The sequence below is a fragment of the Brienomyrus brachyistius genome, chromosome 6, assembly GCF_023856365.1.
Source record: "Brienomyrus brachyistius isolate T26 chromosome 6, BBRACH_0.4, whole genome shotgun sequence".
NCBI classification, from domain to species: Eukaryota; Metazoa; Chordata; class Actinopteri; order Osteoglossiformes; family Mormyridae; genus Brienomyrus; species Brienomyrus brachyistius.
In genome coordinates, this window is record NC_064538.1 from 2,005,359 (window position 1) to 2,020,607 (window position 15,249).

General features: G+C 42.2%; 1 protein-coding gene across 1 annotated transcript in view; it reads right to left on the minus strand.

Moving 5' to 3' along the window:
* Positions 1 to 5,645, minus strand: part of rap1gapa (RAP1 GTPase activating protein a) — an 84,957-nt gene extending 79,312 nt beyond the window's left edge. Inside the window, exon 1 of the transcript XR_007398391.1 lies at positions 5,520 to 5,645. The gene's annotated coding sequence lies outside the window, so the exon portion shown is untranslated. The remainder of the gene's footprint in view (positions 1 to 5,519) is intronic.
* Between the last annotated feature and the right edge of the window lie 9,604 nt (positions 5,646 to 15,249).

A 15,249-nucleotide genomic window follows, 5' to 3' on the forward strand; every position in this document is an offset into this window, starting at 1 on the left:
CCACAACACAGTCCATCAGAGCACAGCCTTCAGGACGGCTGTAGCACCTTTACACAGTCCCTCAGAGCGCAGCCTTCAGGTCGGCTGTAGCACCACAAGACAGTTTTTGATTATACAACTAACCATAAACTACTACAAAAGCCAAGTTTAACCGGATGACATCAGAGCAGCGCATGTTCCTCGGAGAAGAAAAATACCTCAGCTGACCATGTACACCATGTCTGTGCAACATGTGAAGGAACCAGCCCAGTGACCATGCTCACACCCAAAGAAGGGGTTCGACCTTCTACCTGCGTGTAAAAGACACTGGCCCGATGTTAACGACAGCTAAAAATGACATCAGAACGTCCGTTTTTTCCCCGATTTTAAGGCACAGACTGAAGAAGGTAAAGCGATGAAGGGCAGCTGCTGTGTTCCACGCTGACGCATCTCATGGCTCAGCAGACTCCATCACCATGGTGATGCTCACAGCCGTAACTGCTACACAGCTTTCCCTTCACCGTCAGCTTTTTCATCTTATGGAATCAAGCACTTACATTTCATCTGCACGCAAGTTAAGTAAATATTTAAAGGTCTCCTATATTGCTTAAAACCATTCTGCGCTTCAGTAGATTGAATTAACATTATGAAACGTTTAAAGCTGAAGCGACAACAGTGCCTACCTAAGCACTGCAATTGTGTAGAAAACGGCCATTAGTCTTTATTAATTCTCCATTAATTCAGGATCTATGATCTGAGGGGCAATCAGACTCCAAGCTTGCACTGCTGTCTTGGGGTCTTAATAACAATTAGTTGGCCATCCCACTGCCTGTGTGCACACTGCACACTCCTCCTCATTACCTGCTGCACACTCGCCTCTGACTTCACCTGTGCTCCTCTGGGGTTGCAGCAGAAGCCAATTAGTGACCGAGCTGAGGCTCCATGACCGCGGGCAGATGTGACAGCCCATGGGATGAGGGGGAACAGGGACGGCAGACGCCTTAAGGTACAGTATCACAACGCAGAACCTCCAGAATCAGACCATTTATACCACAGTTATACTTTTTTTTTTATAAAAGATTGTGTAGACTGAAACTCAGAGGCTGAGTAGTAACTTAACGGTACTGAGCATCTCTGCAGCCAGTAAGTGTGTGCGAGACTCAAGGGATTCACTTCTGTTTGTTACATATCTCATATCCCTGAGCCCACAGAAAAAAAGTCTTGACTCACAACTTTTATCGCTGCATCGAACATATCGCCCAGGCATTTAATAAGCATATTTAAAACACTAACTCTGTTTGAGGGTCCTTTATAAACTGGTCTTTCTTTACCAGTTCTTTTCCAAACCCCTGTAACTTTGGCGAGTGAGATGTGAATTGCTGTGCCAGTAGGAATATACACAACGGTGCCTTAACCATTCTGTGTAATGATGCTGCTCATATATCAATAAACGATGCTGCTCTGTGATAAAAAAAAAAAAGAAAAAAGCAACGGTAATCTAATTTGCGACAGACTTTACGAGTCTCGGAACAGTCAAGTGCAAACAGGCTGTGCAAAAATTATGTAGTTAAAGTGAATATGCAACTACTGTACATATATTATCAGCAAAACCAACGTTCAGATCCGGTAAGGGGCTGTATCCATCTATCAGTTTTATTTATACTTTTTTCCATTAATCCACTGTAGCCTTGAAACTTTGCTTCAGCACAAGCTACATACGGAACATTCCAGATATTCAGAGAATGCTAGCATGATGAATCGCTTCCACAGAGCGAATCCTGCAGCTAAAAGTTCAGTATCTTTATCTAATGACCCATCTTTGATTTATTCAGGACTGGAAGAAAGATACACATAACTATGTCTGACCTTATTGTGAGAGAGCCTGAATTCAAAGAGAGGAACCAAACTGAACACTACAGAACATCCAACCCTCGGTTTACTAACTTACTGGAGGTTCTGCTTTTCCATAAGAGTCCAGAAATGTGAATGTTATACAGCACCTTACAGAACAAACGGGCAGCCAACAGAACCTCCACCACTGTGTAGCCCCCATCTGGACGATGTGACGGCCTCCATTCTGCTCCAGTACACTCACCCCACAGTAGCCAAGGTGGTGAAGAGGCAGGCGAGAATTCAAGCACACCCAGTGTTCTGTAGCCAGAACCTCTGGTAGTAAGTCCACCCAACAACATTCATCCACCTTCTATACCTGGTTGTCCTATGCAGGGTCGCCGGGGGACCAGAGCCAATCCCAGGGCCACACAGGGAATAACCCAGGGCAGGGTGCCGATCCATCACAGGGCACTCGCTCAGCACAGCTCCTCCTCTTGGACTCTAAATGAAAAGCACACTCCAATCCATGCATTTCCCCAAGTACAACATGGTCCTGGACCCTCAGCTGCATGTGCCTTTATCAACAAGCTGGTCAAACGAAGTAAAAAAAAAAAAGCCTGAAAGAATCGCTTTACAGATCACTAGAAATCTTTAAAAGCACAATTAGTATCACATTGTGGCAAAGGGGTCTTTTCAGTGTGATTTGTCCTACTGTGCCCAGAAGTTCACTGAAACACAGCTAATGCAATAGCTGTGTGGGAACAGCAGCTGCAATGTTTCAATCTTAGTTTTTGCAGCATCTCAACAATATGAGGTGCTGCAACCATTGAAGGTGATACATTTTCCTCATTACAGCATTACGGTGTGATTTTTCAGTGTAACTCACAGAATACACAAAGGATTCCTTTCATTTTTCCTCAGTTTCATCTCTAAGCTTTTCACTAATCCAGGAAATGGTCACCTTCTGCTCACAAACTACTACATGAACAGCCAACATTTCCACTAAAATTAGCAAATGCAACACTAAATATGCTCCATGATAGATTTCACTTCCTGCGGGAGACACAACCAGAAATCATACTGAAGAATGACGGTGTAAGGGTGTATATGGAGCATAAAGGGTGACTATGAACATCAGAACAGGAGGTGCATAGGGATACAACAGGAAGTGTGTAAGGATACAACAGGAAGTGTGTAAGGATACACGTCCAGTGTGGAGCAGTGACATTCAATACACAGATGGATCTCAGAGACATTTTTGTGGAAGGCAAAGAGAAACAAATTTCTATTTTCATTATTTTCATGAGTGTCTTATTGGGAATCACACTGGTCTCACATCTCCATCCTTCAGGTCCAATTCCCACACTTGCTGTCTGTGTGGAGTTTTCCCTGCATCTCTTTTGGGATGCATCTCTTTTCCTCTGCATACTCATGTAGTCAATCAAAGTTTCTTTAGTTAACTTAATGTCTCAAAACCATTCATGCTGAATGAGGGTGCCTTCTGTAATAGCCTAGTCCTCCTTCCTCCTCATGCCTTTTGCTACCTGGGACAGATACTAGATAGGTAGTTTAGAAGATGGATCAATGGATTAATGCATTTAATTACTTGAATCATTTGTGGTGGTGATGGAAGAAATTCTGATGAAATACAATTACTCATGTCGATGTCACTGAGATGATTTGTAATTCAAATATCTAACACATCACAAGACATGACTCAGATATTCCAGCAAATTAATAATGGCTGGATGAGATATTATTAATTAGATTCATAGAAGATGATATTCTTAGAAGAGTATAATTAGTCACATTAATCACATAACATGCTGCTAAATTAAGGAACCTCTTTGTTGGACCAGGTTACCTGCCAAGAAAAGGCAGAATTATTTTTTGACAATGTGATTTCAGTTCCTATGAAAATGCTAAATTAAAGCTCATTTGGACCAATAAGGTCCTCAACAGTAGATAGTAACTCTACAAGCACGCAACTTTCCACATCACAGTCCATGTTTTTGCTCCCTTCCAATTCCCTGACAGTTGGGAGGGAGCAAAAAATGTTGACTGCTTGGGGGTCCCCAAGGACTGGTTTGAGAAACACTGCCCTATCTGGACCCATCACCGCCTGGTATGTGGAAGCGATTCCTGGGACTCTAGGTAGCCTCCAGCCCACCTTCTGCCGACATGCTAAAAGTTATTACCTTTATTTTAATATTAACTCGAAATGAATAACATCTACAATGAGAATTTAATGAACAATACACAAAAAAAGTAGATTTGTCGCTGCAAAGTGCCATGTAATCAGCTGCCCTCAGGGGCCTCCCTCACAACTTGGGGCCCCGGGCAATCGCATGCCTTGCTTGTCATGTCCTTACACCTCTGCCGGTATGGAAACGGCACAACCCACTGCCACAAAGCTTTGCAGAAAGTAGTGCAGTGAGCACAGAAAATATGAGGTGAGCTTCCCTCCCTTTCAGGGCATACATAGCAGTCAGGGCCTGAAGAAAGCCGAGAAAATTATCAAAGATTCCAATCACCCCAGCCGCAGACTGTTCACACTGGTACCATCAGGATCTGCAGTATTAGGTCCTGAACCAGCAGGCTCTGTTTCGTCCATCGGACCATCAACATTCTGAATTCTGGTCTGACCCATTCAAACTGTCATCCATAACCACGTTCATATTCATAGGGCTGTTACCACGCTACTTTGGACATATTGTGTGACTGTCGCTGCACCTATCAGTAGCAATTACAGTGTCACTGTTCATTGTGTGTTTTAATCTGCACACAATTTATTGCATTTTATATTACATTTACCTTTTTTTTTAGTACATTTCCAATATTCGCACTATTTCGCCGCTACCGTGATTAAACAAAGCGAGCGGCTGAAATGAGGAGTTCGGCCGTGAAGAAAGATCTGCGAGAACGGCATTAAGGGCGGGGAGAAGCACATTATAAACTTAAAGAGGAAAATTAAAAAGGAAAAATTAATGGAGAATAAATCAAATATTACAGCAGTATCAAAGTGACAGCGAATAAGTCAGATTTTAACAATTATACTACTTATAATTGTCATAAATATAACGCGTTCTGTGATCTGCTTTAAGGGCATCGTATACATCTCGGATTTAAATCTTACCTCAGTCCAGTTAAACGTGTCACTAAAAATGCAGATTACGCAAATAAGACGCAGTAATGTATAGCAAATGATCAAAAATATGTATTGTCCCTTGTCATTTTGTATTGTAAAATAAATCACTAAAACTTTCTAATTTAAAATGATGAAGTGTTTCATAAGCTAATTAAGTTATAGGCTAATTATATATGACTGGAAATGAAGTAGGCTACTTATTGTACGTTACAATAAACTAATTAAGCATTTAAACAAAGCAATATGTGTATTGATAATTAATCCAGTAAAACTGAGGGTTTAGAAAAATGTTAATATGTCATCGCTAATTTATTTCATCCTCAGGTCACAAAGACCTGTTAGGAATCATCAGTAGCGTTTCAAACACCTTTCAGTGAGCCGGGAAGGGAATCTGCAGGAGGTTAATTAGTTAGGATTAAATCTAAGGTTAAATTATTATGGTCGCTGGCTTCGGCGTAGCGTTTACGGGGTTCGAGTCTCAAACTATTTCCCTACGCGTTACAGGCTTGCGCTTCCATTACCGTCCATCGGAAAGTGCATATTGCGCGTTCGCACTTACGCTGCCGCAGGGAATCTGTGCAGAAAAGTCGGAGGCTCGGTGTCCGCGGAGTCGCCACAATCGTCGCCTTTCAGTAGCGAAGGGAACGGAGCCCGAAGCAGGTGCCGGTGCCGCAGCGCTTCGTGCCGCCGCTGCTCCGGAATGCGCCCCTCGCTCCCCCCGCCCCAATCCAGTCAGTTTACGGGCGCCGGAGGACTGACACGTGACCTACTTCGGAGCGCGCGCTGCCAGTTCGGCCAGCATGTCCACGTCCTCGGACCTGCCTTATTGGGATATGCTCTATGGTGACATGTCCCGACGAAGTTTTAAGCTGTGTTTTGCTTTTGGATAGATTTTCTACAAATAACTATTATGAATAATAAGAATCGATCATAAATAATTTATATTACCACAAATATTAATTTTACCATTTTACCATTTTTTGCCATTCAATCATCGAGGTAATTTTTTAAAACAGTTTACATATTTATTCAACGGTTGCTTAAGGAAATATCTCATTGAACTGCTTTGTCAAATGCTTAACTAAGGTAATCGTCAGAGACAGCACTCACCCTGCCTATCACCTGTTTCACCTGTTACCTTCCGGCAGGCGCTTAGGGTCATTAGAACCAGGACCAATAGGCTCAGAGACAGTTTCTTCCCACAAGCCATCACTGCAATGAACACACACATACAACATACACCACCCCCACATAAGGAAAATGTGCAATAATTTTCTATTATTATAATATACTATACAGGAATATAGTATAATACAATACTTAACACTATGTGTTATTGCATCTACTACTCTGTCTATCCTGTCTGTACTGCAAACGTAATGTCTGTATATGTCTGTATACGTCTGCACTTCAGAAGTGACCACTGCAATTTCGTCACTGCAATTTCGTTGTACAAGTAGCATCCGTGCTCCAGTACAATGACAATAGAAGGCTTTCTATTTCTATTTATATAATTGTCCATACTGGAGCTTGGAATATTTGCACGGTCAAGCTTACAATGGTAATTAGAAAAAAAATCAGTTTTCTCGTTGTTCAGATTACAGCATCAATTGATGTGTGGTTTACAGGAATGGAGAACATCACAAGACCCCCTACTTGCTACCCACGTGACAGAGACCACCAGAACCGACGGCTTCCAGTGACTTCAATAAAAACACGCCGACCTTTTCATAATTTCTGTTGAGAAGGTCCTTCAGAATGTCTTCTAAGTCTTCTGTTTTTCGATGGATTATGTTACTATAGAGAAACATTCTGCTCCACCTTCAGTCCCAGTTTACATCTACAAATCCCATAGTCTTACAGCTGATCTCTTTGTCTTTGAAATGTGGCAGGGATGGTCACTGAGTTCATCATAAGGTCATAGGTCATATACTGGGTCAGGGCCGGAGTTAATATTCTGTGCCAATCACTCTTCCTAATGTTATGTGGTGACAGATTTCAGGATTAATAATACCGAATAAAAACCGTCGAATGGCCTTTGGACACGTCCATGGCAAACGATCACCAAACGATGCCCTAAGGTCATCCGGATAATCAAACCCAGCTGTCCCCATTCTCCCTAATTATTATCCTAGGGGGGGGGGGCTTTAGAGAAGACTGCTATAAAAGAACTGGGAGGGTTGCTGGAGGGTTGTCCCTGCAGGCGGAGATGCTAGCTTTGTGGTCTTGTTGGTAATTTGAATGGTAAAATGTTTGAATTTGCTTGTCGATTCCATTCTCTACTTGGCTGTTCACGTTGTCCTCTGAAAGCACCCCCAAGCTAAAGATGAAGCACCACAGTAGTTCACATCTATATTTGATATTTCTGGGAATATCTGGGATAAGGAAATGCGAAGTATAAATATTTGTAGACTAAAATAAAACTGACCTTTTATTTTATTTTTTGCTGGCATAAAAATGCCTAATAGCATTATAACACACATTTACTTTCCCATGTTTCAGTGTTTCAAAGTCAAAGGCTGATTTAATAATATTTCCATAAGAAATTTGTTAAAATGTATGCAGAAGTTGCTTTTGAATAATGAGCATTCAGTAATATGACAGTAAATATGAAGAGTCCACTGTGGTGTATTTAATAAAAAACTGCAGGGAGCATGTTTGGAACAGAGTGGGACGTCTGCTTGATTGTCATTTTGGAAGCCCAAATTGTATTTAGATTCATTTTTATTTCTGTGCTTTTATTTTTTCCATTGTCTTCCTCATTCCTCCTATGGAGTCCGCCTGGGTTCAGAAATAAATCCGTGCCCACGGTTTAGTCTTTCTAAAGTTTCGCAATCTGTTCCCTGTTTGCTTGTTCTGGCATTCGTGCTACAGCTTAAAAGTTAACATTGCGATGGGGTACATGCACATGTGCAGGAAATGTACATGGCACCTAGTGTCCCGATTTTTAGTTCTGAAATTCTGGTTACCCACTAGACAGAGTAATTGGAAATTCACCCTGTCTGACACTTCATAACCGGACAGTCAGTCACGTAGTAAATGGAAGTCACACGAAGTTCGTCTGACACGAAAGCCTGGGAAGCTGGGGGTTTACTGGGGGTTACGAATTTATTTCTCACCTGAACCCAGGTGGACTCCATATTCTTCTGCTTAGTTCTGTAGTTAAAAAAAAAGAAAACAGCATTCAGTGGTTGGCAGAGCAGGCCAACTGTTCAGCAGTCAGTGTCGGTAGAGGAATAATTGGATAGTTCAAACATCATAATAGGAATGAATGTTGCAGGATGTCAGCATTTGTTTCAGTACGCGTAAGTATTAACTATAAGTTTTATTTCTGTATTTCTTTGCTGATATTTTGTCTTGGTTGGCCAAGAATTCTTTTGCAGTAGTACCTGTAGGTGTGGGGGGGTAGCTCCTGTACCCTCGATAAATTTCCTCCATGTCTTCTGTCAGTCGCATGTGAATGTAAAGCACCTTTAGAAAAACATTTCTGACTTTTGAAATATGCCAGAGATGCTACAAAATGGATATCTGTAAGCAAAACAGGTACTGATGATTCACAAATATAAGCTAGTGTGCTGAGTTTGAGCAGAAGGTTCCTTGTACGGATCGTGTGAGAACAAAGAGGAACTCGGTGGCAGAAAGCGGCCTTGACCGGAAGGGTCACGTGTGATTCTGAAGCACATTCTGAATCCCGTAATCCACAGATTTAAAGGTCAGCATGGTACAGGACTCAGGTTAATAGAATAATGGAAACATCTGTCCAAGGGTCAGCTTCACAGTTAAGGTACGTGAAAATTAAATGCTTTGCACTTGGGAGGCTAAGGAACACTTGCAGAATGAAACTGATTTGTATTACCCAACATACGCGATGCCTGTATCAGGCTGCTCGCCTTGCCTCGACTCGCCTGATGAATTATGCATGCGTTCCCCGAAGCCGCTTCTAATTTGTGTCACAGATATTTGAATGGAATAATTGTGCCCACACATTTTCCTAAATAAACTCATCTTACTCTAAGTTGTCTGTGTCGTGGTCTTATGCAAGATGCAGGTGTCCATGTCGGCTGGAACAGGTCTCGTCGCGCGAAAGAGATACGTTATTGTGATAAAAAGCAGACAATTCACAAGACTTTTCTCATGACTATTATTAAAATAAACTGTGCTTTATTAGGCCATCAAGTATCTTTTAATCAGTCTCTGTCCCTTTAGTCTCCAGCACAACATTGTCGACCCCGTTGTCTACTTCACAAAGGCTTATCCTGCAACCCAGCGTAGGACAAGCAGGTGTAGAAATTATATGGATGGATGTTGGATAATTCTAATTAGAAATACCACACATCTAATGATGTGAAACTTTTAGCGTAATATCAATTTATTCATATCACTTTGTCAGTATAACTGGAGTGAGAATGAAATACATCATAATGCGTTTTCGGTCTTAGTTACGTGACAGTTAATCGTTCTGAAAAAAAAAAACATTAAATGCATAAGGGGTTTGTTGGAAAGCATTCGTAAGGCAAACGCACTGGCAAAAAACAGGAAGCTCACTGGTGCTAATTACCACTGTAATTGTCGCCACTGGATGTGGCAAAGGCATCCTGTCATTATCAGTAAATAATTACTGTACGAGAAAAGCGAGATGCAGCGGTTTTAGCCTGGACCTCGGCACATGACTGCTCCCCGTTCCTCTCTTTCATGTTTCTCTGCTTCAAAATGCAAGCATTTTATTTGTTTTTTTTTTTGCGCCTCACTTTTTCGTTTTGTTCTCGTCGTTCCTCAGCTTAAACCATCTGAAGGCAGCCAACATGCTCTCATGTATATTTAACACAAGGGTCTTAGCTTTATGAATTTTTTATTTATCAAAGACCTGCCATTTTCGAGCTGTGCTCCCGATACACAGATCTGAATCAGCAAGTAAAATACAATTAAATTAAATTAGTCTGTGTATGATCTATCGTTTTCTGTGCTTTTCTGAAGGTGCAGCACCAAGCCGCTTAATCTCACATCTCACACCTTATCTGTAGCAGAATTATATATTTATTCAGAAACAAAGGCAATATATGTACCTTAGATATGGTGACACATAGAACGTACTGAAGACCATCGATACATCTTCTGTACCCACTTGCAGGGATGGGAGTGGGGGGGGGAGGGGAATCCAGTGCCGGTTGTGGAAGCTACAGGCTCAAGCCAGCGAATTACCCAGGATGGGGCACCAACCCATTGTAGGGCACACACATACACACACACACACACACACTTTGGAACCTCCAGTTCACCTTAACATGTTTTTAGACTTTCAGGGGAAGCTGAAGAACCCCCCATCAACAATGGGAGAACACACACATGGAGCCAGGGCAGAGACTTGAACCCCAGTCCTACAGGGGCGAGGCTACAATGCTAATCACTACACTACCAACAACAGCCAGAAGTGCACAACTAAAACAGGGCAGTTCCATACCGATCAGTGGAACAATGTGACCCCACACTGAAAACTTTCTTAAGGTCAAACAGAAGCTTTTCACACTCCCAGACATAGCTGCTCATCTGCTGCAGGTCAGCCTCCATGGAGAAAGCAGCAGGACACCAACAATCTGCCACCGCTTGGGGTCTTACTGAAGCAATTAATCACCAGGCAAAAGCGCTGAAATCGCAGCGGCCCGTTGCTTCTCACAGGCATTACGCTGTGGTTCTGTTACTTTGTTTACTTACTTCTGTTTGTTTTTTTTACATACTACATAACTGCATGGTGCATTTCAAAAGTATGCAAGCCGCTTCTTCATATTATGATACGCTGCAGCCGTTTGCTACAAACAAATCAAATTAGAATGAATATTCAGATCTTTTGGTATGACACTTGAAATTTCGCTGAGGTGCTTCCCGTTCTTACTGATCATCTCTGAGATGATTCTCCCCCTTCTCCGGAGCCCACTTGTGGTTAATTCAGTTGATTGGAAATGATTTGGCACCCTTCTGTCAGTTTAAGCGTCCATAGTTGGCAATGTAAGGAGCTGTCTGCAGAGGCGGAATTGTATTGACGCAGAGATCGGGGGTGGGAGGCTACCAAAAAAAAAAATTCTACAGCATGTTCTCAAGAGAACAGTGGCTTAGGACCACAGAGAGTTTTAGTCCATAAATACTGGTCACAGAACAACACAACAGAGCCAGACTTTTATGATACACCATACCCCAGTAACACCTGAAATCACTTTCTGTTTCAATTGGTTTTACTCTCCAGTTCGTTACTCAACTCTGATTCCACACATGGACCGGTAGTCTGTCCGTTTTACCATGCATTCACTGAAGAGGTTTCACAGCGTTGCAGGGCTAAGGAGGAACACCTGACATGCTGCCTCATTTCCAGCTGATTTTACACACATTTACTCCACACTTTTACCTGCATGTTTAAAGGGAATATGGGTTTCTGCACTGAAAAGATTGATCCCTTTATTAAAATCCCTGCTATGGGTGGTTGCACTGCCTCCACATTTGTTGCTGGAATATCTCACGAGGAGCAAAAAAGGAAACACAGGGCGTGTGACGGCAGCTATTCTGTTGTTACTTGAATTAAGTTTTCACATAACTGCAGTGCTTGACTTTCCACAAACATTATACAGCTGTAAACATTAAGCCCGCAATTTAAAACGACTAATTAAAATAATGAAGGCTTGATTGAGAATTTACTCTGCGGCAGTCCTGTGTAGCTCAACCTGCTGTTCTTTCAGTGTGCTGGGCATTTTAAAGCGTTCTGTAAAATGTTTAAACACCTGCAGTGTGTCTATCGTGCAAACAGGGCTTCCACTAAATTAATGCTAAATAAACGTTGTTTTGTTAAGTTTGTGGGACTAAAGGGATCTTTTTACATCCCGTTCAAAAATCTGGAAATACCGCAAATTGCGAATTACTGCTTAATTCAAAATTACAATTGTAATGTCCATTTCCTTAGATATAAACGTTTAATTTCAATTACGCCTTAGATTGTTATCTATTTATGTCACTTTCAGAGTCTTAGTGACAAAGAAATAAAACGAATGTTCCGTATTAAGTCAGAATATGTCAGGTAGAGGCGCCATGGTGGTGTAGTGGTTAGTGCTGTCGCCCCACATCTCTGGAGTCTGCCAGGATTCCATGCGTGTGGAGTTTACATGTTCTCCCCTTGTCATTGCGGGGTCTCCTCAGGCTACTCGGGTACCCACCCCCAATCTAAAAAACATGCTGAGGATAATTGAAGATGCCAAATTGCTCCTAAATGTGAATGATGTGTGACTGTACCCTGTGATGGGTTGTTCCCTGCTTTGCACCCATAGCCTCCAGGTCAGTCTCTGGACCCACTGTGATCCAGAACAGAATAAGCAGTTTCAGAAAATGGATGGACATGTCAGGTACTTGCTGAATGCATGAGAATGTCTAACTTGATAATGAATGAATTGAACTGGACTTACTGGTTCCTCATTTATCATGGTTCCTGCACATATGGAACACGTCTAGGAAACTGTACACTGCTCTCACCCCGGGAATAAAACACCCAGGGATGATGAAGAGGACTAGAATAAAGAGTACAGCAGGACAAAGGGACACTCATGAATTTTCAGAATCATATAACAACACGACCATTCTGCCATTCCCTGGCATAGTCACTCGAATAACATGGTCCAGGTTCCTTTAAATCACAGCTAGAGTAGATTTGACAAGTATGAGCTATTATGACATTAGCCACCATTACAAGCTAAACCCCACGTTGGTCATGACATTCACATGGAGCATGTCTATCTCCATCTTTTTTTGGGATGATGTACATGAGGAATGCTCCTCTGAAGTTCCCAAATCTCTTCTTGTGGACCATCTTTTTTAAACCTTACCTTCAGAACATCATCTCTCACATTCAGCTAATTCTGGGCTTGTGGATTCGATGACTTGTTTAATCAGATTGTCTGGTGATGGAGTTTTGGGCTGCCAGAATATTGGGTTGATATTTTAAAATATAATAACTTTCAGAAGAATGAACTGAGGTTGCAAATAGAAAAGTGTGTCCGAGTGCGTTTGTTTCACTGTGGTTTGGCAACTTAGAAAGCTTTAGGATTTAAATTAGCCTGAAACACATAAAATAGGGACCGTTTCCCTTTAAGAAAAACAAGCAATCTGGAGATAAAATATACATAAAAACACACAAAAATAGGGATGTCCCGATACAACGTTTTAACTTCCGATACTATACCGATATTGCAGCCTTCAGTACTAACCGATACCGATACAAATCCGATACAATAATCAGCACAAATCATGAATACTTTTACCCATTTCGTTGTGTGGAATGTATGAACGGCTAGATCAAACTGAGAACAAAAGTCAGCAGCAGTAAGTATGGAAAAAAACGACCAATTTATTAACTATTGGTTGCATAAATGTGAACCTTTTACATAAGAATATATAAAAAAGAATTAAAGAATACATATTAAGACCCTGAAAAATATCTTAATTAAATAAACAAAAATATATTTTTTAAAGTGCAAAATACTAATTAAAGGTCACTTCAGTTATTTATTTTTTACCATCAGCAAATGGTAGGAACAGCTGAGAGCAGGAACATAAGAAAAAAAAATTGTTAATTGACCAACTGCTAAAGGTTGAGTGTCCAAAGTTTCAATTTCAATTTGTTTCTTTAACTCAGTGGTCTTGCGAAAGTCCTCATGCAGAGTTTTGTGATGCTGCTTCAAATGCGCGATGAGGTTGGACGTATTAAACTTTCCCGGTTCTGTTCCACCACGGGAAACTTGTGCATGACAAGTGTTGCACTGAGCCACACTGTCTTTTTCGGACTTTAATGAAAAATACTGCCACACGACCGACATCGGTCTTTTTCTTCGCTACTTCGCTAGCAAGCAGTGTTGTGATCACGTGGGCTTTGCACGCTGGCTCTGGACGCTGCTGGATAGAATAGCTGTAACGGAGATTTTAGCGGAACGGACTGCTTATATCGGAGATTTTTAACGCAGTCCGATATAATCCGATAGTTTTTTTTTTGGCTGATATCGGACCTATTTTCCTATATCCCTATTTGCAAGTACAGAATATTATCTGCGAGTAAACTAATTAAGGTAAATATGGAAATTCATACAATATATGCTGCAGAATATGAGCTGAATAAAGCATATAAAAAATGCAGAGAATTAAAAAAAAATTGAACCACTGACCAAATATGGCACCTACAGTTGAATTCTAGAACACAATGTTACCGTGACAACTCTGATGTCATCATTCTGAAGGTATAAATTCTGCTGTAGGCACCAATACCACTTCAAAACAAATCTGATTTCGAAGAAGAAGCATCTCAATATGAAGTGGATTTTTCTCAATTGCTTTAGGCCCCCAGCGGTACCAAAGGACGCTGGAGAAGCTATAGACGCAAAGGAGGAAAGAAAAAAGGACAAAGAAGGAAAGAAAAAGAAATCCTGGCTGAAGAAGCTTTTTACAAAAAAAGGGAAAGGAAAAAAGGCAATGGTGGTGGAGAGCCAGACAGTGGCGATGGAGGACAGCCAGACATTGGCGATAGAGGAGGACAGCCAGACATTGGCGATAGAGGAGGACAGCCAGACATTGGCGATAGAGGAGGACAGCCAGACATTGGCGATGGAGGACAGCCAGACATTGGCGATGGAGGACAGCCAGACATTGGCGATGGAGGATAGCCAGACATTGGCGATGGAGGATAGCCAGACATTGGCGATGGAGGATAGCCAGACATTGGCGGTGAAGGAGGAGAGCCAGACAGTGGCGGTGAAGGAGGAGAGCCAGACAGTGGCGGTGAAGGAGGAGAGCCAGACAGTGGCGGTGAAGGAGGAGAGCCAGACAGTGGCGGTGAAGGAGGAGAGCCAGACAGTGGCGGTGAAGGAGGAGAGCCAGGCAAAGGTGGAGGAGAGCCAGGCAAAGGTGGAGGAGGAGAAGTACAAGGCAATGGAGGAGGAGGAGAAGTACAAGGCAATGGAGGAGGAATACAAGGCAATGGAGGAGGAGTACAAGGCAATGGAGGAGTACAAGGCAATGGAGGAGGAGGAGGAGAGCAAGGCAATGGTGAAGGAGTGCAAGGCAATGGAGGAGGAGAGCAAGGCAATGGTGGAGGAGTGCAAGGCAATGGAGGAGGAGAGCAAGGCAATGGAGGAGAAGTACAGGGCAATGGAGGAGAAGTGCAAGGCAATGGAGGAGGAGTACAAGGCAATGGTGGAGAAAAGCAAGGCAATGGTGGAGGAGAGCAAGGCAATGGTGAAGGAGAGCAAGGCAATGGTGAAGGAGAGCAA